General features: G+C 36.6%; 1 protein-coding gene and 1 long non-coding RNA gene across 49 annotated transcripts in view; one reads left to right on the top strand and one right to left on the bottom strand.

Annotated features, from left to right (window-relative positions):
* The window catches only part of ZBTB20 (zinc finger and BTB domain containing 20), a 746,634-nt gene that overhangs the window by 353,314 nt on the left and 367,554 nt on the right, over window positions 1-25,766 (bottom strand). The window lies entirely within an intron of this gene.
* On the top strand, window positions 9,329-16,750 carry LOC111768978 (uncharacterized). The gene is made up of 3 exons (XR_002801656.2): window positions 9,329-9,460; window positions 9,614-9,747; window positions 12,902-16,750. It is a non-coding gene; the product is annotated as an uncharacterized lncRNA (long non-coding RNA).

The raw sequence follows: 25,766 nt of genomic DNA, 5'->3' as shown, positions 1-25,766 counted from the left end.
ATATTCTGAAAATCTGGGTTTAAGCCCTGCCCCTGCTGTCTGCATGCTATAGGATTTTGCCACTTACTTAGTCTTTCAGAACCTTGGTTTTCTTATCTATTAAACAAAACAATATAACCACCTACCTCATAGCAGTCTTGGGGGGGGGGGGTTAACTGACAAGATTATGTGTGCTTTCTAAATAATAATGTGTTTTGTAAATGGTTAAAAATGATATAAATTTTATTTCTACTAGAGAGAGATTTCTGAAATATGCCTGTTATTTTTCCCTTCGTGGAACTAGAATATCATAAATGGACTTTAGGTGTGATCAATAAATAACTAGACTTATAGCTACAGAAATGTTATTTAGAGCCATATTACCAGTAGCTAGTAGAACTGTTGAATCTTAGCCAATACCTTTTACATTTTACCAGGCTGGCTTTGCCTTTTCCTTCTCCCTTTTTACTCCAGATTTGAGGCTTTGATTCTTGTTCATGTTGTTTTCAACTGAGGAAGCAGATTAAACAACAACAAAAACAAACAAAAACACCAAACAAGACAAAAACCTACCATGCTTTGCAAATCTTTATACTATTTTCTTGATCCTAAGTCTCTCTCCAGTTGTTTCCCATTTGTCTTCTTCCTTTCATAGCAAAATTTATTGAAAGAATTGTCCATGTTAGCTGTTACCATATCCTCACTTTGCATTCTTTCCTCAACCTATTCCAACAAAGCTTTGATCCATTTCACTCTACCTTACCTGCTGTTGCCAAATCCAGAGGTCATGTTTTCATTCTCATTCTACTCAGCTTCTCAGCAGCAATTTAACGAAGTTAACCACTTCCTCCTACTTGAAATACTGTGGCTATCTTCTGGGACACCTCTCTTTCCAGTTTTTCCCACTACCTTCTTGGGTGCTTAAAACCTATTTGAGTCTCATCAAATATGAAATCCGTTACTAGGAATTCAATCTAAAATTACTTCTGATTTGGGATAAACACAGCATATTTGGCAGAACAATGAACTCTTAGAAGGTGCTGGTGAGATATGCAGGTTTTGAATGTCTGGCTTTACGACTTTGAAATGCCACAGAATAGACCAGAAAATCTAGTTCTTGGTTTGGCTTGAAGCTTATTTATTCTTATAGCAAAAATATTAGCAACTAAGTTTCAAATATCCATAAATGATCCTTTAACTAGAAATTGGCCAAATAGACAGATTTCTACATATGGGCAAAATATAGAGTGTCTTCAACGCACAGAATTTCAGAGACCTCCATATTGAACTTGAAATTCACAAATATACATTGCCTCATAGTTCTACAAGAGTCACTTAACTGTTCTACTCGTTTTTTTCCAACAATTGTTTCTTGAGGTGTACATTGCAAGAAGAAAAGATGAAAACCACTCCCAAATAAACCAAAGCAACCTGAATATGGTTTCAGTGCTGGGTTGTACCCCTGAACTCTAGCAAAAGCATGAAAATTTCTTGTAAGTACACAAGATATACTCTAACAATCAGCAGATGGAGCTTGAGTTCATCTTTGTCTCAGGAGAAGAAACAGTCCTTCCTGACTTACAGATATGGCTGGAGGGCAGTTCCTGAACAAACTGGTTTCTAGCCCTATGTCTGTGTCTACAGTTTGATCATGCTGTAACATATAAGGTCACTGACATGATAAAATATCACAAGATAGCACAGGACTGATCAAAACCTAAAATTATCCAAATGTACTACTTGGAGAGAATGCCAACAAATTCTTTTGCTTGTGATATTACCAAGAATATGAATAAAGGGTATTTTCTTAAGAAAAAAAGAGTTATTCCCATGATTTGCATGTCACCTGCCACCTAGGAATAGACTCTGGCTCCCCTTTCTGCTCAAATTCTTCCACAGAGTCAGCTTGCCAAGCCTCTAACCAAGGTCTTTCTCTTATCTAGACTAGAACAAATAGTCCATTTTGAGTCCTGAGAGCATATCAACAAAATTCCCAGGCTTAATACTTTTATTTAATTATATACCTATATATTTATTATTTTTTAATGAGCTATTCCACTAAGTTAAACTTTAACCATATTAATCTGGGGGGAAAAATCCCTGACTATCAACTAACAATTTTGTAAACAGTTATCTCATGAGCTAAATATTAACTTGAAAAATTAAACTCAGAACTCCAAACAAGCAGGAGAAGCCAAAAGGCCAGTAGGAAGGAATAAAGATTTTGCTGCCTTTGGTGTATCAGGTTGCCTTGGAAGAGAGTGACACAGTCAGGCAAGAGAGTGTTTTGGTGGCAGCTGGATGATGTGTACGAATAGGAGAGGGAGAGAGGGGAAGCAAGAAAGGACTTGGAAGACACCTACTGCCTATCATCAAAATCTCAAAACTTAGATGATACATTGACATCAGACCTCATGGAAAAGAAAATGCATGAGAATATGAATCCACTGATAATGTCCATAGGAATTCAGGGACAATAAAGCTATGCTTCAAGAATATGGACATCTTTTTATTTTAGCCAACATAGATAAGCTACCCAGTACAAGGCTGGCTAGTCCATACTGCCTACCTGCCACTGAACCTCATGTGGAGCATTCTGGGACCACTCTCCCACTAGAAACAATGGAATGCAGACTGCTCTGCCTGTTCCGGTTCCTCTTAATAATAACAAAGCAAAGCTGAAATGTCTCTCTTCATTACTGGGTTGGTGGGGGCTGTGACTTCAAGTTCTAAGCAATCGTCAAACTTTCCATCAATTCACTCGATAATTAATATAGACATATCACCTAAGAAAAAATTGGATCTAGGCAGTAGACCAATGTGTGGATGTGTTACCATAAATATTGTTATGGTTAGGGCTTCGACGCAACAATTTCAAGAAAATCTACATAGCTAAATAATATGCACAATCTTGATATCTGTGGTATAGGATAAAATTGATTTATTTTTAATGCTGTTTCAGGAATGCTTAGGAACTATTAAGATTCTTCCTGTCAGTCTGTTAAGGATTAGTCCTGCTTGCTGATTAAAAAAAAAAAATCATTAACAAAAATTTTCCCAGTGTAGGTATTTTAAGGAAGACTCCCATTTGTCCTATATATGGAAACAGTGAGGCCAAACAGTGTGAGTTACTCAAGAGAGGGGTGGGATGAGATGGAAAAAAAGGAGAGATACATGAATATAGAAGGAACAATCCTGAAATACACATGTATATCTTATTTAGATTCCAGAAATATGATACAGCTCATCAGACCTTCCTTTTTATATTTTTAATTATACACTTAATACATGAATACATGCTTATTGGAAAATATTTACACACTATAGACTATACTTTATACTTGGAGCTTTTTACAGTTTATAAATACTTTCACAAAAATTAGCTTTCCTGACCACTCCAAAAAGTAAAGAGTAAAAAGAGTAGGTTCCATCATCTCTGTTCTATTGTTAAGCAAGTATCACTGTAGCATTGAAGTAGTTGGCACAGAATGAACTAGAACAGAGAAACAAGAATTATTAGCAGTCTTGCTATACCTATGGACATGATGAGTGAGGGGATAGGTTGACAACTGAGGAATGGAAAGACTATAAGTGAGTGATCAGAGGAGGGCATCAAGGGGAGAGAGTTTTCAAAATATTCAAAAGAGAATATAGACGAGCACTAGGAATGAAGGGCAAAATTAGGAGTGATTTGTGGGAAAGAAAAAGTGGTTGGAGCAAGGAAGAAACTCCAAATTCAGAACACTTATTCATTTGGCATACATCAATTGTGTGCCTACTATATTTGAGTTTCTCTGGATGCTGTTGGGCAAACAATACTATGTATTGAGAGACTGACCTGTGCCTGAGGTACTTAATGTCTAATTATTGTAATAATGTCCCAAAATAATTATAATACAGAGCAATTCAGATATTCAGAATAGGGATTTAGGGAAAATCATCTCTTAAATCTCAGCTGACAATGAAAATCTTCACTACAATGAAGAAATCTAGTTGAACTCTGAAAAATGTGTAGGATTTGGGAAGTGATAAGAAGATCCAGGTTATGTGAAGGGCACGAGAAAAAGCATAGAAGCAGAAAATTGAAAGATACATTTGCGAGCAGCAAATAAACGTTAGTGGAAATTATTATAGGAAAATAACGTTGGAAAGGTAGGTTGAGCCTGGAATGTGAAGGGGGTTCTTGAATATTGGGCCGAGTAATCAGCTTTATTCTGTGGGCAAAGGAGGTCTATTAAAGGCTTATATAAGTAGGGTACTGGCACCATCACAGTGATACTTTAAGTAATTGGGAATAATGGGCAGAATAAATTCAAACAGAGAAAGCCTAGAGATAATGAGAGAGAAAGAAAGAGAGAGAGAGAGATCCATTGCAATAACCCGGGCACTATGAGATAAATATGTGACCTCAGTAGTGTCAGTAGGAATAAAAAGGAAATGAAATGTTCTAGAGACATTGTGAAGGAAGAAATGATCATTAATATATATTAAACCTCTACTAAGTGCCAGGGACTGTACTATGTGCTTCATGTGGATTAACCCATTTAATCTGCATGTCAACCCCAAAAGGCAAGTAAGTTTATTGTTTCTATTTTACAGATGAGGATTAAGCAACTTTCTCAAGCGTATACAGTTAATAGTGATAAACCAGGATTCAAACCCAGGTCATCTGTCTCTGGGGCCTGCCTCTTAACCTCTATGCTTACTGTTTAAGCATAGGCTCAGGGGTCTTGGTGGTGGATCATATGTTACAAGATTTGATAGAACTTGATGATTGATTATATATGAGTCATAAGAACCTGAGATTGTTGAGAATCTTGATTCTGAGATTTTTGGGCAATGGCTAGAATAGTGACACTATGAATAAAAGGAGGGAAACTAAAAAGACCTTCCGGACTTCATATTTTACATTTGTTCTTAATGGTACAATTGCTTTTTCAATTTTAAGTGTCAATTCACCATAAAAGTCACAAAACCACCAGCTGAACCACCAAACTTAAAAGGCTTTGAAGATAGGAACCAGCTGATTCTTCCTTCCAAGTTTCACTAATGTATATGTGGAGTCTAGCACAGTGCTCTGTATATAAGAGATGCTCAACAATAACGTGTTAAATGAATCATTGGAGGGGTATTAATCATAAATGAGAATAAAGGGAGGGAGGGTAGTAGAGTCAAAAGAGTATGACCCAGAGTAAGACAAATCTTGGTTCAAATCCTGGCTCATCAACTTTCCAACTCTAGGACCTAGCGTATGTTACTTTAAACATTTTGTAGAATATGAGGTAATAATTCATGAGAAAGCCAGATAGCTTTCTGGATTTAGTGCTTCTATGTAAGGCAGTGGATCCATAAAAACCTAGAAAGGATGCCCTCAAAGGCTGTTATCTCTGACAGAAGAAAATCTGCAACCTTCTTCTCTTATTGAGTTTAACTTACAGAAACTACATTGAGACCTATACAAAAAAATCTGCTAATTGCCAGTATTAAAAGAGAAATAAATAATTTTCAGAGAAGTAAAATTACTTTATAGTTTCAACTGAAGGGGAGGTTTTAATTGCAGGGAGACATCAGCTGAATGGTTTAGTGTGGACTAGTGGGATCCAAAGAAAAACCAAGTTTAATTAGCCTTAAGATTTTATACAGCGTGGCTCTTCCCTCCCACACCTAGTCTGATTCCATCGGGTCAATCTCCTTTTCAATCACGCTCTCTCCCATCCTTTTCTCAGATGCTGTCAGGACAAGCCAATGGGAGAATGACATACAGATGAAAACAAGATTTGAATAATTACTGCACTGTGGCTGGTTGTTGTTTGAGGATCATTTTATTTCTTCCAATCACACAGGTCCTTGGACTTCACAGCCTCGTGTTTCAGATGGGGCTGATGCTGATTATATTATGACATTACAGCAAAGACAGGCAGATCAGACAAAGTGAATTTCACTCAGTAATTAAACTGCAGTATCTTTCGTGGAAAGTCCAGGGCAGGATTAATCGAAAGGTAGCTCTTTATCATCTCGATTAGTGCTGGGATTTGAAGTGAGCTCTGATTTGACAGCTAGCCCTGAGTCGGGCTGACTGGTGGCCCCATATCTGTCTAACTTGCAAAATAATATCAGATCAAGAGACATTTGCAAGGCTATACCCTTTCCTTTTATTTTATTTTTATTTGAAGGAAATGCAGATAGATTCAAATATGCTACCATTTCCATTACCCTGTTTGCTATTACAAAAATGTCTATTAAAAAGAACAGGTCCTTCCAAACCCCACAGCATTTTACAAATGGTTTCACATAATTCCACTTAGCACCATGCTCTAATGGCTTCTTATTTCTTCCTTTTTCATTATCGGAGACTCAAATCTGAACATTTGGATGGCCCAAGCAACAGCTTCTCAAGCTGCTTAGTTTCCACTTTTATTTCAAAGGACTCATTGTAGGATTTATGGAGGAATTTTGCTTCTCTCAATTGCTCTTTTAATGTGTGAGATATTCCCAAATTCTTTACTGAGTCATGCATTGGATCACTGATCTCAATCCTAGACGTCTATAGAAGCACCTGTGAGGCTTTGTAAACAATCAAGACATCTAGCTCCCGCTCCAGACCCAAAGATTCAGTATCTGCAGCAGTGAGACCCCAGCACCTGTAAATTTTTATAAGTCTATTGGCGAACTGAACTTGCTGCCAGGGTTGAGCCCCATTGAGTGAGCTCTACAGTATACCAGCCATATTTGCAAACGCTTTATCAAAACAAGCCACTGTTGAGGGAAATGAAGGCTGATATTGTTGTGGAAAATCTCTTAAGAAAATGGTAAAAACCTTTTTCTAATAACCTTTGCATAGAAAAATATATATCAGGTCTCTTAAGGGCAATGGAAGACGAAGAAGACTACAAAACAGAGATTTATGTTGACAATGCTTCCACTGATCCATCTGATAACATTCAAGGTGATGGTTTACTGATTGAGCTCATCACAGGATAACACTGTAGCTACAAACCATATAATGTAAGACGACTGTTGACTAACTTCAGAAAATCTCAGAGTTTGGACACAAACTCGGAATTAGCTGTTATCTAATTTAATACCTCCACTATTCAGCTGTCTTTTTAGAAAGAGAACGGCAGAATTGAAATACCTGATTTCAAATTCTGACTCGGCCTTGTTTTGGAGTTTAAGAACACACATTCTGGAGTCAAACCGAATCCAATTACTAGTTGGGTGGCCTTCAGAAAGGTATTTACTTCTCTAAGTCTCAATAATCACATCTTTAAAATGGGGCCAAGAATACTTATCTCACAGAGCTCTTTGGGTTTTATATTGATTAATTTACGTAAGAGTGCCTGGCCAACAAAAGTATCAGAATGAAATAAAAGTCTGTTGAAGGCAAATACAATAATATTATTTAAGGCTGTCTCTGAGCCTCTGTGCCTCAAAACCGTCAGTTTTGAGACTCAGAGATCAGTTTTCTGGAAGATTTGATCTGCCAGGGATAAAGAGAATGAATCCAAATACAAACTGCTTTCAAATTTTATTGTGCATAAGCATCACCTGGAAGTGACTGTTAAAAATGCAAATTGCTGGGCTCCAATCCCAGAGAGTCTGATTCAGCATGTAAGGGGGCAATCCAGGAATATGCATTTTAGCAACCACCCAGGTCGAGGATCCTCACTTTGATAAAACAGCTATAAAGGAATAGAAATTAGTTAAACATTTATCCCCAAAATAATCACAGGTGTGGCCTGACCTGGACGAGGCCATGCTTTCTGTTCCTTAGGTCAGAATTCAGTTAGATGAATTTAAGTTATGCACAAATATAACATGTTCACAGAGTGTGATTATGCTTACAGAGTAAAAAGTCTATTTTTTCTTAAATATGCTTCCTGAATGGGGCTGGCCCGCGCGCTCCGCTGCAGGCGGCCCAGTGTTTCTTTGGTTCGAATCCTGGGCGCGGACATGGCACCGCTCATCAAACCACGCTGAAGCAGCGTCCCACATGCCACAACTAGAAGAACCCACAGCGAAGAATACACAACTATGTACCGGGGGGCTTTGGGGAGAAAAAGGAAAAAATAAAATCTTAAAAAAAAAAAAATGCTTCCTGAATAATTATCATTTAGCCACTAATATTATCTTCAACTTTTTCATCACCATTAGGTACATGTAAGTATACAGGCATGGGTCAGATCATTATCAACTCATCGTTTGTCTTCTTATGAAATAAAAATGTCTCCTTCTGAAAATTGGCAAATTCTTTAAACAAACAAAAGTAGCTATTTCCTCCTTTAAATGCATCATAAAATAAAGTATTTTTGAAGTACATTAATCAAAATTGATGATAAAAATCAATGCACAATTGTGAGTTGAATATTTTAAGTGCAATTGATAAATTAATTTGCTAAAAGGAAGATATCCAACCTATAAATGGAAACTATTCTGGATCTAAGGGAAAATTTTAAACATTTTCACCTTCAAGGTTTTTCTAAGGAAAAAACAGTGAGACAAATTCCAGAAATGTGTTTAGAGTTTGTAACACAATATGCCAACAGATGTACATTAACTTTCTATATTCTAAAAGTTATTGTACAAGACCACAAGAGAATTATGGTCTCTAATTGCAGCTGAGCATATAGTTGAGCTGCAACTCAGCTCATAGTGGAGGAAAAAATAGCAATATGAGAAAATGTTATCCACATTACAAGACAATATAGCCTAGTAGTCAAGTGTGAAGCAGAAGGAGAATCTTTTTAATACATACTATGTGAGCTAGAGTAAGCTACTTAAGATCTCAGAAACTCAGGCACAGTACCTCTCCGAGAGGGTTGTGGTGACCATAGTGAGTATTGAATAAATGCAAGCTGTTTTTTATTATAATAGTTGACAGTTTATTTCACAAGATATGTCACAGGTGAGACTTAAGTGAATGGTGCAGACATTGAGAGCTACAGAAATCTAAAATTAAGAGAATATTGGCATGGCTGGTAAGGTTTTTGCAAGGAGTGGTATTTGAGTTGGATAATTCAGAACGACTAAGAATTGGATAGACAGAGGCACAAAGGTCGTTTTAGGCTTGGGGGGGTGGTGTTGATCTGAGCTGCAGGTAAGAGATACAAAGTGTTTAGGGACTGTTAAATAGTTTAGGATAAAACTGTAAAATATAATTTGGGTAAAATGATAGAGGGTTCTGAATTCCAAAAGTCATTTTTTGTTTTCTTGGTAAAATTTTTAATTGCTCAAATGTTTTCCCAGTGTATTTCAACATCTCTTTAGAATAGTGGTTATCAAGTTTCAGTATGCGTCAGAATCACCTGGGGGACTTGTTCAAACACAAATTGCTGTACTCCACCCCAAAGTTTTTAATTCACTGGGTTGGCGTCTGTGTAATAACATATTCCTAGGTGATATGAATGCTGCTGGTCACTTTGAGAACCACTGCTTTAGAAGATGGTAAGACAGAGTCGGAAGGAGGAGGTTTTACCTAAAAGTAAGAAAAAATTGAATAACTAAATAACTCTCTTAATTTCCTATAAAATTTCACGCCCATTTTCATACCAAGTTGTGAAAGAACCTACTTGGAGATTACCTAAGGGAAAAAAAAAATGCTAATTTGACCTCCTAATCTCTCTACTGGGTTCAGGTCCATAACTGTGGGAATGAGAAGATCCATAATCAAAGGACCCCAGGCCAACGAGCTTGGACAGTTAAAGGAGACTTAACTAGCATTAAGCATATTCAAGAATTGAAAACAATAGAGCCAAGAGATTGAAGAAGGTGGGTGGACTTTTTATTCCAAAGAGTCTCTAACAATCCGTGCCAGACATTTTGTACTTGGGTTACAATTAACTGCCTGCCCCATAAACCACAAACTATTTTCAACCCACCTTCATTCACCTTTTCTTTTTCTTTTCAGCTTTATTGAGATATAATTGGCATGTAACATTGTGTAAATTTAAGGTGTACAATGAGATGATTTGATTTGGGTTATTTCCTTGGTCATTTGTTTACATATTTCTTCTAAGTAAAAATCTTTTTTGGAATATAGACTCTTAGCATATTCTGGAAGATGGAGGCTATTTTTCTCTTGGAGTATAATTGACATACAATATCCTGTAAGTTTCAGGTGTACATCATAGTGATTCGATATTTATATACATTATGAAATGATCAACACAAAAATCTAGTTACCTTCTGTCACCATACAAAGTTATTACTATATGATTGGCTATATTCTGTATGCTGTACAGTTGTAAATAAGTCATAGGGATCTGATATACACCTTTTTATTTTCTTCACCAGGCGGTCAGGAGTCAGCAGGGGGAACAAGACCTCTTTACCCAGGCATGGGGTCACTGTTTAAGCATCTCCACCTACTGCTTCAAAATTGTTCTCCGAAACAAACTTTCACTATGTAGTAACTCTACTTTAGGAAATACTTTTAAAGGCAGAAAAAGAAAATGAAATGCTCCAAGAGACTCTATTTTCTCATGCACGACTCCAACAGCACTATCTCACAAGTTAGTACTTTATTTTTAATGGCAGAAAAAAAATAATGTTGTGTTTGAAGACTCATGCAGAAGTCTTTGTGATAAAAGGTCAAAAGTGGATTTTAAATGTTCGAAACTCCAAACATCTCTCAATAATAGCAGCTTATGTCCTAGCCATTTGTCTTTCCTTAAAATAAGCTATATAATTACAAAGTATAATTAATAATAATAACAACAATTACCACAAGTACAACAGAAATAATGATGGTAAGCACCATAGGCCCAGATCTTCACAGTTACAAAGGATAAGAATTTGTCTCAGTATTTTCAAGAACAGACAGCAGCCCAATAATACAGAGAAAAAATTGAAAGGAAAAAATCTTTCCTATGCTCCCTGGAAAATACCACAGAAAAATAGACAATGAACTTTAATACCTCTTGTTAAAGATCTTCATTTTATAGATCAGTTCAGGCAATTTAAGTAGACAACAACATGAGGCCTCCAACGTCTCTTAGGAAACAGTATCAACATTAATTCCTGGCTGGTCCCAATTCCATTTCTAGTTAAGCATCCCCATCCACTCATAAGAAAAAGGAAATAGCATTTGTATAGTGTTTTACAGTTTATAAAGCACTTTCACAAACATCATATTATTTGATTGTCTCAACAATCCTGTGGGATAGGTAAGTAGGAAGAGTATTAATATTCTACCCATCAGCAAGTGAGAGAATTAAAGATCAGAGAAGACGGAAATAAATTAATCTTTACTAAATATCTACATTGAGTCAAACTCTGTGCAGACCTAAAAAGAAGCCCAAATACAGAGTTTTACATAACATGAAATAGGCTCAGAGAATCTGATACCTACCCAAGGTCACAAATGACAGAGCTAGGACTTGAAGGCGGATGATCCAGTCCCTAAGATGCACTTTCTACCAAACCATAGACTGGATTCTCAGTTGCAAACGTATAGTTATAGCAACTGGCCCTCTCAAGAGGAGGCTTGTTCAATTGCCAAGTGTGACAACTACTAGTAGTGTTCAAGGTTTTGTTTGTTTTTAGTTAGCCTGACAAAAATGGTACACACCCCTTGAGAAGATGTGCATCTCTATATTACTTAGTCTGTCAAGAGAAAAAGGAGAGAATGTATTATTTCATTGGCTTAGAATACTGACTTTTTTTTTTAAGATTTTATATTTTTTCCTTTTTCTCCCCAAAGCCCCCCAGTACATAGTTGTATATTCTTCGTTGTGGGTCCTTCTAGGTGTGGGATGTGGGACACTGCCTCAGCGTGATTTGATGAGCAGTGCCATGTCCACGCCCAGGATTCGAACCAACGAAACACTGGGCCACCTGCAGTGGAGCGCGCGAACTTAACCACTCGGCCACAGAGCCAGCCCCTAGAATACCGACTTTTAAAAGTCACTCCAACTACCCACAGACACAAGGGACAACACAGCCTCATTTCCACCAAAATACTCCTTACAAGGAAAACAAATCAAAAGACTAACCAACCTCAAAGGCTAGATTCTGGCCTAGGCTCAACTTTAAACTATTAGTTTTTAAATAAGTGGCTAAGATATATGCATATTAAAATGAGGAATAACAGGAGAGGGTGTATAAGCGAAACAAATCATCCCTTCGCTGTTCTGAACTCAGGAGTCTCAAAGCGGTAGATTCAGACTCTGAAGCCTCTTGATCAAATTGCCATACCTCTTTTTGCTTTTACTTTTCACATCCAATTACTTGTACAATAATGTATAATTTTTGCTTTTTACATTTTTTTGCAATTTACATTTACTTGTACAACTTGTAAGTTTTGTTTTTTGTTTTGAGATAGTTATATGCTCCCTCTACTTTATGCACCGCTTCTGACTTAGAGCATTTAAAGGATTGGCAAAGCAATGTCTTCCCACAAAAGAGATGGAGGTTTCACCTAGAAGGCATTATGGGAATTTTGGCTGCAGAGGACAAGGGAGGTCTAGTCTATAGGTAAATATTTGCGAGGTTAGATTGAATTTTTGAGTATTAAATTAAAACATTTATTGAAAGAAGATTGCTGTGTATACCTAACAACTACCTTGCTACTGAGCATTTTTAAACAATTGCAGAATTTCAGAGTTGATTCTATCCTGGGTATTTTATTTTTATAATGAAGAATATTACTGTTGGAGTTCATTAAAATTATATATTACAATTGCCTAAGGATTGAACACCCTATAAAACATCCCTGAAAGTGGTTGTCCATGCTGAAACACCTTGGTCTTAGAGGATTAATATTTGTTGATATCAGGGACTGTTATAGACTGAGTATGTCCCCCCCCCCTTAAATTCATATGCTGAATCCCTAACCCCCAATGCGACTACATTCCAAGATAGAGCCTTTAAAGACGTAATTAAAATTGAACGTGATCATAACGGTGGGGCTCTAATCCAATAGGACTCACATCCTTATAAGAAGAGGAAGAGACACTAAGGAGAGTGCACACAGAGAGAAGGCCATGCAAGAAGACATGGTGAGAAGGTTGTCTGCAAGCCAAGGAGAGAGGCCTCATGAGAAACCAACTCTACTGACACCTTGATCCTGGACTTCCGGCCTCCAAAAATGAGAAATAAATTTCTGTTGTCTAGGCCACCCAGTCTGAGATATTTTGTTATGACAGTCCTAGCAAACTAATACAGGCATTAAAGTTCTCACAACACCTTGCAAGGTAGGAATTGATTAAACCTACTTTACAGGTATGAAACAGATTATGGGAGATTCAAGAAATGTCCCAAGAGACACAGAATCAATAATTGGCATAACTAAGATTTAACCTAATTCTGTCCTCCAGACCAATATTTTTTTCTCCTTGTCTGTTTTCTAGCTTTAAGCACATAAGGGTGTTAAAAAGTTAGTTTTTATATTGACCTGAATATTTTATTCTTGTATATTTCATCACTGGTTTGCGTTCTACTTGGAGTCACAAAAAACAACACAATTTATCTTCTATGTGACAGTCCTCAATATACTCGAACATAGTTGTCATACTCCTTCCTCATGAATTTCCAAACAACCCCAGGTTCCTCAACTCTTCCTCATATCACACATTTCATTCTCTACCGTCCTGGTCACTTATCAGGATGACCAGGTAAGTGGTCATCCTGAAGAGGTTCCTATTTGTGTAGATTTCTTGTACTGGCTTCTTACATCATATCTCCCTTATATCACTCATGAGTAGTCCTTTAAGAATATAAAGGCAAAATCTTGCATTTATCCATTTTAGAAATTATATCTGGTTAGCTGTAGCCCATCATTCCAGTCCTTCAAGATGTCTTTGGAATGTTTACTTCATTCAAAAACTTTTCTATGTATTTAGATCATGTCATCTGCAACTCTGATGAACATGCTTTCATCCAAGTCATTGAAAAAAACATGGTAGCCAAATATGGCTTAGGATATTCCTGCAATATACCATAGGAATCACTTCTATGATGACATTGAACCATTTATTTGCACTTAATAGTGTGGTCATTCATCCAGTTACTAATCTGTCTGTACTTAGATTAGTTACCAATCTATCTGTACATCTAACCCAGGTAAGGTCAGGTCATATATTGTAGACATGCTTTCACTGAATCCACTCTGGTTTTTAACAAGCACCACTTCTTTCAGGAGATCATAAACCATTGCTTTAAGCTTTATTGTTTTAATAATGCATTCTAGGCACTTGCTCAGGACTGACATTGAGCTGTTTCTTCTTATAATCTGCCTTTTTATACTTTCTAAAATCAGAATATTTTTTACATCTCTAGTTGTCTAATGTCTTTTCTCCTTGGATATGAATGGCAGTAATTGATGATCTAATTGACAAATCCTCTCACTAGCCTATGGTTCTCTAGCTCTATTTCCAGGCTCTTGTCCTTTTTCTTCTTCCTATTTCCTTCTGAGGAACAGAGTCACTCATGTGTAATCATGGAGTGCATCCAGAGACAGTATGCTGGTCAGAGATAGATCTGTAAAGCCGAAGAGTAGAGAGGATTTAAACAAGGTGCTGGCCTCAGGCCTGACCGCATTAGCAGAGGAGAATGGGCTGTGACTAGGTGAGGGTTTGCTTTCATCTCTGTCCAGGGATCTGCCTAACTTCTGTTTTTGACTTCTAACTGTGTACCGAGACAGAGTTACATCCTTTTCCTATTCACTCTGGATGATTTCCTCTGCCAAATACAAAAGCTTTGTATTTTTCAGCCTTTAACTGAAAAAGATTGTGATATATACTGCTTTTATTTTCCCATAAAGTCTTTCTCTGAGGCAGGCATGTACCTGACCTTTACCTAATCAAGAAAAGTTGTTTGGGGGATGGGGGATAGGGATGCAGGTTGGACTTTAAATGCACAAATCAGTTCTAATAAAAACACTGAGATTCAGGTGCCTGAGGTTAGAAATACTGGAGGGAATTCAATTACACTAATTAATATTTAAGAAGGGCTAGAGATCACATACTGAATGTGGGAAACTAGGCCAGTCAGACACGAGCATATGGGGAGGGCAAGATCAACTGATAAAAGTAACAAACAAATCATACATAAATGCTCCAACAGGAATGAAATAGAGAATATAAAATAAATGTTCCAGCAGACACTGAAGAGGAGGTAAAGTAAATGGTCTACCAGCCATAAAAGCAAAATGTTCTAACACACACAAGACTTTTCATTGGTTTTAGGTAAACATATATACTATAAAAATGATTTTTTTTTCAAATAAGGTAGTAGGAAATGTCGCCCATTTATTAAAACAGACTTAGTTTGGGTTCTGTGAATTCACAGCATACTATTATTTGCTCTTGTTTCCTCACGGGCCCATCAAGTAATAGTCTCAACATGGCTTGACTTTCATAATAGGTAGTTCCCAATGGCTAAGTCTATCTGGATACCCAAAACCTGACTGAAGGTGGAGAAGCAGCAGAGTATTCTGGGTTCCCCACAAGTCTTTCTAGTTCTGGCTTTTATGTCATTTGGTTGATATCACAGTTGATCCCACATTCTCTCTTTGGACTTGATTTTTCATTTGTGACCCAGATAGTCAATTCTGATTTTTGGTCACTCTTGTACACTTCAAAGCTTTCCAGAGAAGGTACTAATGGTACCAAAACTACCTTGCTTCTACCATGTAAATGGTTCTTTCTTCTTCTACACTAGCATTTACCCACCCTTTTCTACTTCTTCTCCACTTCGAAGCCCTCTCTCCCTCCTTCCTTTTTCTCTAGTTCATCAGGACCTTGAACTACTATTCTACCAATCTTATTTTTTCAAAGCTCTCCCCTCTGAAAGCCACAGTGTATCAGCTCACAGTGCCATCTTGGGAGCTTTGAAACTGGGAGGCTGGAGAATTCCCTGGGTTGCTTTTGCTATCAACAGCATCATGCAGAAGCAGAAGTAGAAACCTAGAGCAGTAGATGGGAGGAGACTGAGACTGAGATTTGGGCCCCTCTTCCAAATTCTCTAGTGCACGCAGATGGTAATTAAATGACTTTGGACAAACCCAATGTCTATGTTTAATGTGTAATATTAGGCTTGTGGAGAGAACAAAGCAGAAAAACGAAAACAAGGTTCTCGCCCTTTCGGAGTTTAACCCCTAGTTGAAGAAATAATTTAAAAAATACCAAAACCCACAAGATAAAGAATCCTCAAAGTGTTTAATTGTCCTTAAATAATAGAGGAACAGAGACAGGAAATAAAGGTACTTCCTAAAAATTTGAACTAAATTCGTGGTTTTCACACTCCTCTTGATGGTCCCCAAGCTTACAGAGAGATTGCAAAGAGACGATTGAGCAGTTAAATATTTAATTAAAATGTAAATTAAAAAAATTATACATTTGTACCAATTTACAATTGTGATAAAAATGACTTGCAAATTTAAATGTTTTATATAAAATTTTAAAAAACATCGGAGACCAATGTATTGTTACAAATTAAATATGCACAATAAGGTTAACTAGTTTTCATGCAGGCCTCAAATTAAGGCCCTGAGATTGGATGGCAAACTGTTACAAAAAAACCTCAAAAACTGTTACTATGTGCAACTGCTTATCTGTGTCTCGTGATTTTCTTGACACCATATCATACTCCATTCCTCATGGAAAATACACTGAGTGCTTAAGCCAATAATATAATAATCAAATACTGTTTCCATGTTTTTGTATATTTGCCATTATATTCTTACTGATTGACTTTATAATATTTAGTATGATAAATAACTTGAATTTGTAAAATGACTTTATTTTAATAAAATATTGCTCTTATTATTTTATATGAAAAGCCTCCAATAAGATTTGTTTTGAAATGAGGATTCTGATGTTTAAAAGAAATATGAAAAATTTCTGGATCAAATAATTTGTATGAACCCTCGAACTCAAGGTAGTATGAGTTTCATGCTTCTGACTCCAGGCTGCTCAGTTTCTCTGAATTTATTGACTTGCTGGTTCAGACTACTGCATACAGCAGATATACCGGGCGCAAACTAGATTTCATATACTGGCTACTATTCCTTCAAGCTTAAGAGAGATGATATCTTTACTCTGAGGAGTAGATTATTTATCATGAAACCATCACATGTTGAAAGAGGTCCCCTTGTCTCAAATATACCCAGGACATGAAATTTATCAGATATTCTGAGAATGTCAGATTATAAGAATTTAATATATTAGTTTAAAATTTAACAAGTAGTAACCAAGAAATAAGTCAATGGAAACCTCTTTAATTACCTAAGAAGCGTTGCCTATATTAATTATGTAATACATGGACATTTACTCATTTATTTTACATTAACTCAAAATATATCAAAAGACTACACAAGATTTTTTCCTAACATTAATCAGCCATTATCTATGGTTTAAGAAAAGAGTGGGCCAAAAATGCTTCCACCACTACAAAGAGTGGAACTAGTAAACTTGAGGAAAGATCCATTTTTCAAGACCTGATCTATGCTCTACTATGGAAGCATGTCAAACTCTTCTAACATGGAAACACATGTAAGCTAAGAAAAAATTGACGAGGTTTTTCACGGTCTCTATAAAGAGCAGTAAAGCTAGAATTATGTATGTATTTGTCTTTTAAAGGCTGTCACTTGAAAGGTACCACAGTATAAAGAATGGTTTAAAGAGCATTTGAGTTTCTATTCTGGCTGCACAGTCCTAGCTATGTGACCTTGGGCAAATTACTTAAACTGTCTAAGCCTCAGCTTTTACTTCTGTAAAATGGAGGAAATAATAATAGCTACCCTCATAGATTTGTAGTTAAGAAATAAATGAATAAACGAAATAATGAATGAAAGTTGCTTAGCACATTGCCGAGCACATAAAAAACTCTCAGTATAATTGTTAAAATTGCTAAACACCTAAAACCCAATTTTCTTCTGGTTACTTTTTTCTATGATGTGATTTTACTCATAATTTATTGACTATATGTTCTTCCCTTCTGGGATGATGTTCTACTTAGATTACTTTTTCTTTGTTTCTAGAATGTTCTCTGGCTAATACCTCTTCACTTCCACCCCAGTCATCGGATAGGATCGCTGGGCTTTATTTTGGTAGTTCACTACTTGGTTTTCTGTCACTGCCTGTGTCATTTTCTTGTTCCTACTCAGTGGGTTAAAAAGTAAAACTCAAAGAAGAACTCAACATTATGAGGAATTTATTAAGTCTAATGGTTATCAAAGTGGGGCAAAAAGGGATGCTATTAAAAATAAATCACACCAAAGGACAGCAGCTGAAGACAGCAGCTGTGAAATGGCTGTACCTGGTGAGAATCAGTGAACCCCAAAGAAACAAAAAAAAATCAGAAGGCCATGAAACTTACATGATTTACAAGGGAAAACTAAGCTTAATAAACAGCTTCTGAAGAGTACAGGAGCCAGGAAAATCACTTCTGAATGAATATTTGGACAAGACAGTAACACTGAAGCAACTGATGCTCTCTGATCAATGGGAACTACTAGTAAGACTAGAATGAGAAATAAGACAAATGGAAATTTTTACTGCATTTGATTTCTTTGCTGCATAACCTGCATTGAGGGGACAATATCTTTGAGTATACTAACATAGATGGGATGCTTAAAAAATGCTTGGTGATGATGGCAATAGCATTGAGGAGATATATTTTTAAGAGCCAAAGTTAGATATTCACAGACAACATAAATTAAAATTACAACCCATATTGGCAAACATTGAGACAGTGTAGCCTATGACACAAAAGCTTTTATTAAATTGAACTCTACAGATTTAGTTGTTTGAAAAATATTTCATGTAGGCAACAGAAAAGAAATAGTTGGTTTACTGCATAGATGCATGCAGATATATGGCTTTTTGCGTTGTGCCTGGATATGGACCTGTCTCTCAACTTCCATGAGCACTAAATTCAGTTAAAAACTAAAAACAAAGATACTGCCAAGGAAATTGAGATGGTAATGTAACATCACGCCTGAGAGAATAAACTATCAAGACAGGATGAACAAAACCAACTGAAATGGAACAAGCAAACCTAACACAAGTCAAGGAAGCCTTCTATAGTGTTAAAACAAAAACCCTACTGAACAGACCCACACTTGCTATGCATGGGAATAACAAGTGAAGAATTTTTCTCACAATCTATGTGGATAACTCCTATGAGATTACTCCAAATGTGGGGATTTTTTTTAGAATTACCTTTGTTTCCAAATGAAATTGTAAGACTTTTCATGAAACAAATGAAACTTTATCAGAAATAAAACCTCTAAATTACCAAAAACAAAAGGCTAGCCTATTTATGAAAAGAAAACTCCAGTTAATCACAAATGCTGGATATCTCTGATTTAGAGAGACATAAGCTGGAAATATTTCCACTGAAGTCCTGAATGGCTTCTCCTCTTGAGAAGAAATCACTCTACTATTGCAAACCTATGTTTAGTTATAAACTAGTATTCAGTGTATATTCTTTTGAAACCTCCATTTAGGAAAAAAATCCACATTCTTTCTCATTCAAATATGAACTATGTAAACTTCTAAAATCATCTTGAAAAGAAAAACATCACTCTTTCTTCTAATTAAGTGTTCTTGCTTTTTCCAGTAGTGGACATTTGGAAAATTGGACATTTGGAAAATAGCAATGTGCAAGAGTATCATGTTATAGTGAATATAGCCACCAGGTCAATATGATAATTAAATGTATGACTTCAAAATTGAGCTTTCCTTTTATGCTACTATTCTATAAGTAACTTCTTTATTTTGCCACAAAGTATCTTTTCATCTAATTTGATATAAATGCACTAGATATGATAAATATATTTCTGGCTTAAAATGACAACGATGCAAATTTTGTGATAAAGACTGTATCACTGTCCTATTCTTATTTTGATAAAATCTCTTTTTAGGGGATATCATTTCACATTAGGCTTTTTTGTGCTGCTTAATATTATTATTAATAATTCATATTTTTGTCTTTCCCCTCTCACTCTGACAACTTTTATTTTTAATCGGTGGGCATGTGCCAAATTGGTTTGTTATTTATTTATAATGCAAAATGACAAGGGAATTGAATATGTGGAATAAGATAGAGAGATTTTCTTTCATATGACAAAAATTTCTTAGTAATGGGCATTTTTGTTGCTTACCCTATGGACTCTAAGATTTTAGAGAGGTTAGATCAGATGGCACCATTACCTCATATGACGTGATAAATACATTAAATGGAATTGTTCATGATGTTTTTAAAATTCATTTTAGTTTTGGGAAGACAGCTGGGCACATGCATAAAAAGAGGACAAAAAATACCAAAATTTGTAAAAGCTTCCCTATTCTGATAGATCCTATAATGCCAATTAAGTAAAAATTCTGACCAAACAGATCTATTTGTATTCTTTCCTAAATGCTAAAACACGCAAATTTAGTAGGAACAAACAGAGCAAATTTCAAAGATACGGAATTTCCATCAAAACAAATAAAAAGTTCTATCTGTAGGGCTTTACAGAGCATTAAATAACCCCTTCGGCTCTTCCCATAACCAGAAACCACAGAATCTGAAGGCTAGAGCATTGAAAGGCTATGACAGAAAATTCTGAGTGTGGTCTCCAGGATATTAGCAACCAAGTCACTAGGGGAGCTGGTTAGAATGAAGAATCACAGGCCCACGCAGGAACTACTGTGGAATCAGAATCTGAGGGACATGGCCTTAAAACCTGGCCCTTTAAGCCAGCTTGTGAGGGACGATTGAATTTGAGAACAGTCTTATGGCAAAACCCATGTATCTCACCAGAGCTTCCCGTTGTCAGATAGCCTTTTAGATCCATCCTTTGTGTCAAATGAGACCTCATACATTTGATCAAGTTAAATGCTTCTTCAAAGATTCCAGTGTCTCCCGTTTCTTCCATGAATTTAAAAACCATAGTCCACTGTCAGTGTTCTCCTTTAGCCAGCCCCCTCTCTCAGGCTCTACCTTTGTTTTCAACCCATGGAAATCTTTGAGGCTTTGGCATCACTCCGCTAGTCCACAACATTTCTAACAAGAGACATTTCTCAACAGTTCGGTCCCAATTCTCATTTAAAACTTGACCATTAATTGACCTTATATGTATATCATATTGAACACTTCAAAATAACTTTATGAATTTAATTATTTTGATTATTATTACAATGTAGGAGGTTGTACATTGACATTGAGCCAGATGTGGGAACTGATGCTCAGGAAAGTTAAATCCTTTAACCAAGCTTCACTTGTGAAGTGGCAGAGTCTGAACCGAGCACAGGCATTCCGACATTATACCACCCTGCCTTTCAACCTGCTCCCTGAGCAAACCTTTCCCCGACTTTATGGAATATGCCCATGTCATGGCTCTGTATCTCTGAGATATTTGGTCTATATCTATGTGTACATGGGGTTTATCTTTCAAAGATGGACTATGGAGAAAACTAATTTTACTGTGTTAGTATAGGATTATGCAATCTAGGGTGGTCCAGTTTAAAATGGCAATAATAATCATGCTAATGCCAGTCTTGTGAGGTACTATTTCTGACCTGGTAATAGCTAGATTTTAAAAAACTTACTATTTTAAATTTTCATAATTCATTTTAAGGTTTGGTGCTATTGTGGACACGGGAAAGAAAACATAACTGCTGCCATGTTCAATGTGTATCAAAAAATTACTAATAGCCATGACTATGACTTGGTTAGCTGTATTTCACTATTTGAATGTAACTATGGGAAGTCGTGTTCTAGGATCTCATTCATTATAGCTGTCATATAATGAAAGGAAATAGAAACTATTAACAGGTATAATGTTAACGAACTGGCAACTTTTCAATAGAGCTCCATCAGACCAGATTATTTGAAAAATGTCCCCTGCAGGTCTGAGGAACATGTACATGCACACACACACACACACACACACAAGCATACCTCAAAATGTTCATATTCAAGTTTTTAGGAAAGAATATCAATAGATCTGTTTGTTAAGCACTTACACTTCAATGGCATTATAATATCGTTTGGAAATAGAAGTTGATTTATATTTCAGTGTTTTTTATCCCCAGAGGTTAGGGCAGGGGGCTGGTGGAGGAAGAAGACAGTACCTGGAGGGTGTGTGTGTGTGTGTGTGTGTGTGTGTGTGTGTCTGCGCGCGTGCGCACGCATGCAGGCGGTCATGTACTTATGTGAATTTAAGCACCCTGGATTTAATGACGAAAAATGCCATTATTATGTGTTTATATACCTTTGTGGGAAACAAGTACTCTTCTCCATAACTGGAGTTTACATAGGCTCTATCATAACACCCTGTGAGAATCCTTTTAAACATCAAAATGAATTTTTCCGAATTAAAACTTCCATGATTTAGCTTTATTAACATCTGAATGAATGCTCCCATTGATTTGTTCAGAACAGGGAACTGAGTACGGTTTAGACAGCAATCTTTTTCACGATGATAGGTAGCAACGTTTCCCTTCTATCAGAAAGCAACATGTAGAAATACAAAGCATTAGATATACACCTAGATCAAAATAATACTGTAGAGTCCAACTGGTATCTGAGAGGTGAGGACAGACTGAGATGGACTCCTTGGCTTCCTTCTGTCCAAAAATTTTCTGTTTCCCTATTTCCTATGGTTACCACCATGGAACATGTTAAAAATCTCAGTAGGGACTCTGTTTCAACTTTTCCTTTCAAAACACAGTGAAAAAGCTTAATGGAAAAAAAATGTCCTTCCTATCTCCATGCCAGGCACAGTGTAAGATCCACAAACTTAAAAGCCAGGCAAATAGTTTTTTATGTGCCCCGAAGCTCGGCAAGTGACCTAGTGCTACAAAAATTCTCAAATAGGCATGTGACCTGACTAATGCGTGCTGTGAGATGAGTCAAGGAAAATGGAACCATCTGTACTTTTATTGGACAGTCAAATAATTCCTCTCTGCCCATCCAAAAACATAATTTGTATACTTTAAGGGAGATAAAAGGAGAGTTTTCTCAAAAAGGATTTAATTTTTAAAATTGGTGATATAAAGTGATCTGAAAAGTATAACCTAGTAAACATTGGTAGAGATAAGCAGATGGGCTTAGAAAACCAGGATTGTCTTAAAAAATTGTTACTACTCATCCATACATGAAGGCTTCCTTAAGACATACAGGAGGAGATCAGGGAAAACAAAGGGAATTAACAATTGCAATAATCTTCAGGAAGTGGGGTGTGAACACCCTTCCTCCTCTGTGATGACAGGTACCAATGACTGATCTCTTAGAGTGGGGTAATGGCAGCAAAACAGCAATCAACTGTAGGGCCATGTTAGCTTTTGTACACGTTTGCAAAGCTTTGCATTTATTTATTAAATTTATCTGTCAACCATACCTCGTACCTCCATTACCCCATCTCAAAATTTCAGTGGATTTGTCCTGTTTTTCAAGTTTCCAATCTTGATTGGAAGGAGGAGGACAGAGTAGCAGTAGTTGGTCAAATACGCTAATAAAGGCTGAGTCTTGTCAAAGACCACACCTGACAAAATATATATATTTAGGAAGTGAAAGGGGAAGATGGAACTGAACAGGGTACACTGGATAAGGTGACAGACAAATATCTATAGAGAATCCTAAGAAATTTGTCCTCCATTTCATACAGTGCTTCCTCACTTTACGGATAAGGAAACCAAAGTGCATTATAACAATAAAGCAGCTAACGTAATAGATCCATAGTACAAGCCAGGAAATATGTCAAATATTTAAACGTATCATCTCATTTAATTCTCAAAAATATCCTACAAGCCAAGTGTTATCATTCACATTTTACAGACGAGAACAACTAAAGCTGACAGGGATTAAATAACTTGTTCAAGATTGCACAGTTAAGCGGAAGAGCCAAGATATGATTTCAGATCTGTCTGATTTCAAAATCCACTTGAGCACTAGGCCAGTAGTTCTTAACCCAGATTACACATTAGAATCCCCCTGGAAGCTTTTAAAAACTACTGATGCTCAGACCCTTCTCCCAGAACAATTAATCAGAATTTCTTGTGCATGGGGCCCAGATGTGGGTGTTTGTTTCAAAGATCCCCTGGGTGACTGTAACGAACAGCCTAGATCGCGAACCACTGTCCTGTCTCCCTTGAAGGTGAGTAGAGCCATGCAGGGTGAGGTAGCGCTAGAAAGCAAGTGTCCTCAATCTCTTTGCAGCAGCTTTTCCTCTGCCCCACCATGTACTCCTTGCCACATTCTTTCATCATGACTGTCTGGAGAAATAATATACATGTGGAAATTTACACAAAGCATTGTTTCAGCAGAATATGGTCACCAAAGAGAAACCTGTTCATATCTATTACAATCTTTGATGAATGAACACAAAGAAGACTCAGATTTATTACTCTCATCCCCAAAAGGATAAGTATAAGGCTGGCCTTAAAAGCCCTTCATACCAAAGCTAACCACTAAAATTTGGAATGGTCTCCTCCTCTCCTTTCACAAATCCGATAAGAGTAGCTACTAGATCCGAGGGGAAAAGATCCAATTACCACTCCTTTACAATGCTATTTCACTCAGGATCTCAAGGCAACCGAAAGTCATTCAAAACATAAAATAGTAGAAGTAAAGAGAAAATGTGTGGAGTAGAAAGACAGTAAGACTTCAAGCCGGAAGCCTTATGTTTTTGTCTGTACTCTTCCACTTTACTGCCATGACTTGAGGTCACTCTCAGCCTCAGTTTCCCTTTCTCTACTTAAGCTACGTTTTCTTTCCTTCAGTGATTTTAAAAGTGTGGTCCCCATCAGCATCACTTGGGAACTTACTAGAAATGCAAATTATCAGTCCATACCCTAGACTCAGACTCAGAAACTCTGGGGGTGGTACCCAGCAATCTGTGTTTTAACAAGCCTTCCAAGTGATTCTGATCATCACCAGGTGATTCTGATGCATCCACTTCCATAGGATTGTTGTCTAAGGATAAAAGGAAATTGTGCACAAAAGTATTAGTTTTTATTACTATCTGCTTAAGTCAGAAATCTCAAATTGTCTTGCAGAAATATTTAGAGAAATAATATTATAGCCTACATTAGTTAGATTAATAACTTCATTTCTGAATTTCACTTTCAATGTGTAGACGAGGCACAAGTCAACCAGAGGTTATGCAATTAGCTTGGAGTCAAAGAGAAAGCAAAGAGTAGAGCTGAGAAGGAAACCCCAGAGTGAACTTGATTTTAATTCAATCAAACTGTTAAGGTACCAACCACGCATTTTCATCTATAATCACAATGAACCTTTTTATAAACAAGTCTCTATCTTCTTAGCTTAAAAAAATATAACAGTAGATTTTCGGATTTTAAAATGGATTGACTTCTATAATTCTGGGCTAAAGGCAGCTCAAGAAGCAATAAGAAATTATGAGCTTTTTACAGTGAGAAGGTGCAATTGCTCAGACCTCTATATGCAAAGTGCAGACAATACTCCTCTCGCTCACCTCACATTTCTGATTATTGCAATGGTGGAAACCATGATAAATAAAAGTGCAAATCTAGGGGTTGTTTTCACTTTTATGTATAGACTTCTGTAATATTACTATTTGAATACTCTAAAACATCAACTGGATTCTAGGAGATGCTTTGGGAGGATTTTTCCCCCCACCCTGCTGTCAGCAGCACTCTCTTTTTACTGTAATTTATCTGATATAGCTACTGAGATGCTTGATACTTTTACATGCAAGGGTGCAGAAAAACAAAGAGCGAGGGAATGGATTGTTAATGAAATTCTCTGATTGTAAAAAGCACTTTGGAACGATCAGGTGGTAAATAATAATAAGAGGAAATAACATAAAGTGCCTAGAT

The sequence above is a fragment of the Equus caballus genome, chromosome 19 (assembly GCF_041296265.1).
Source record: "Equus caballus isolate H_3958 breed thoroughbred chromosome 19, TB-T2T, whole genome shotgun sequence".
NCBI classification, from domain to species: Eukaryota; Metazoa; Chordata; class Mammalia; order Perissodactyla; family Equidae; genus Equus; species Equus caballus.
Note: the sequence above shows the minus strand (reverse complement) of the source record. Positions and strands in the feature narration are given on the sequence as shown.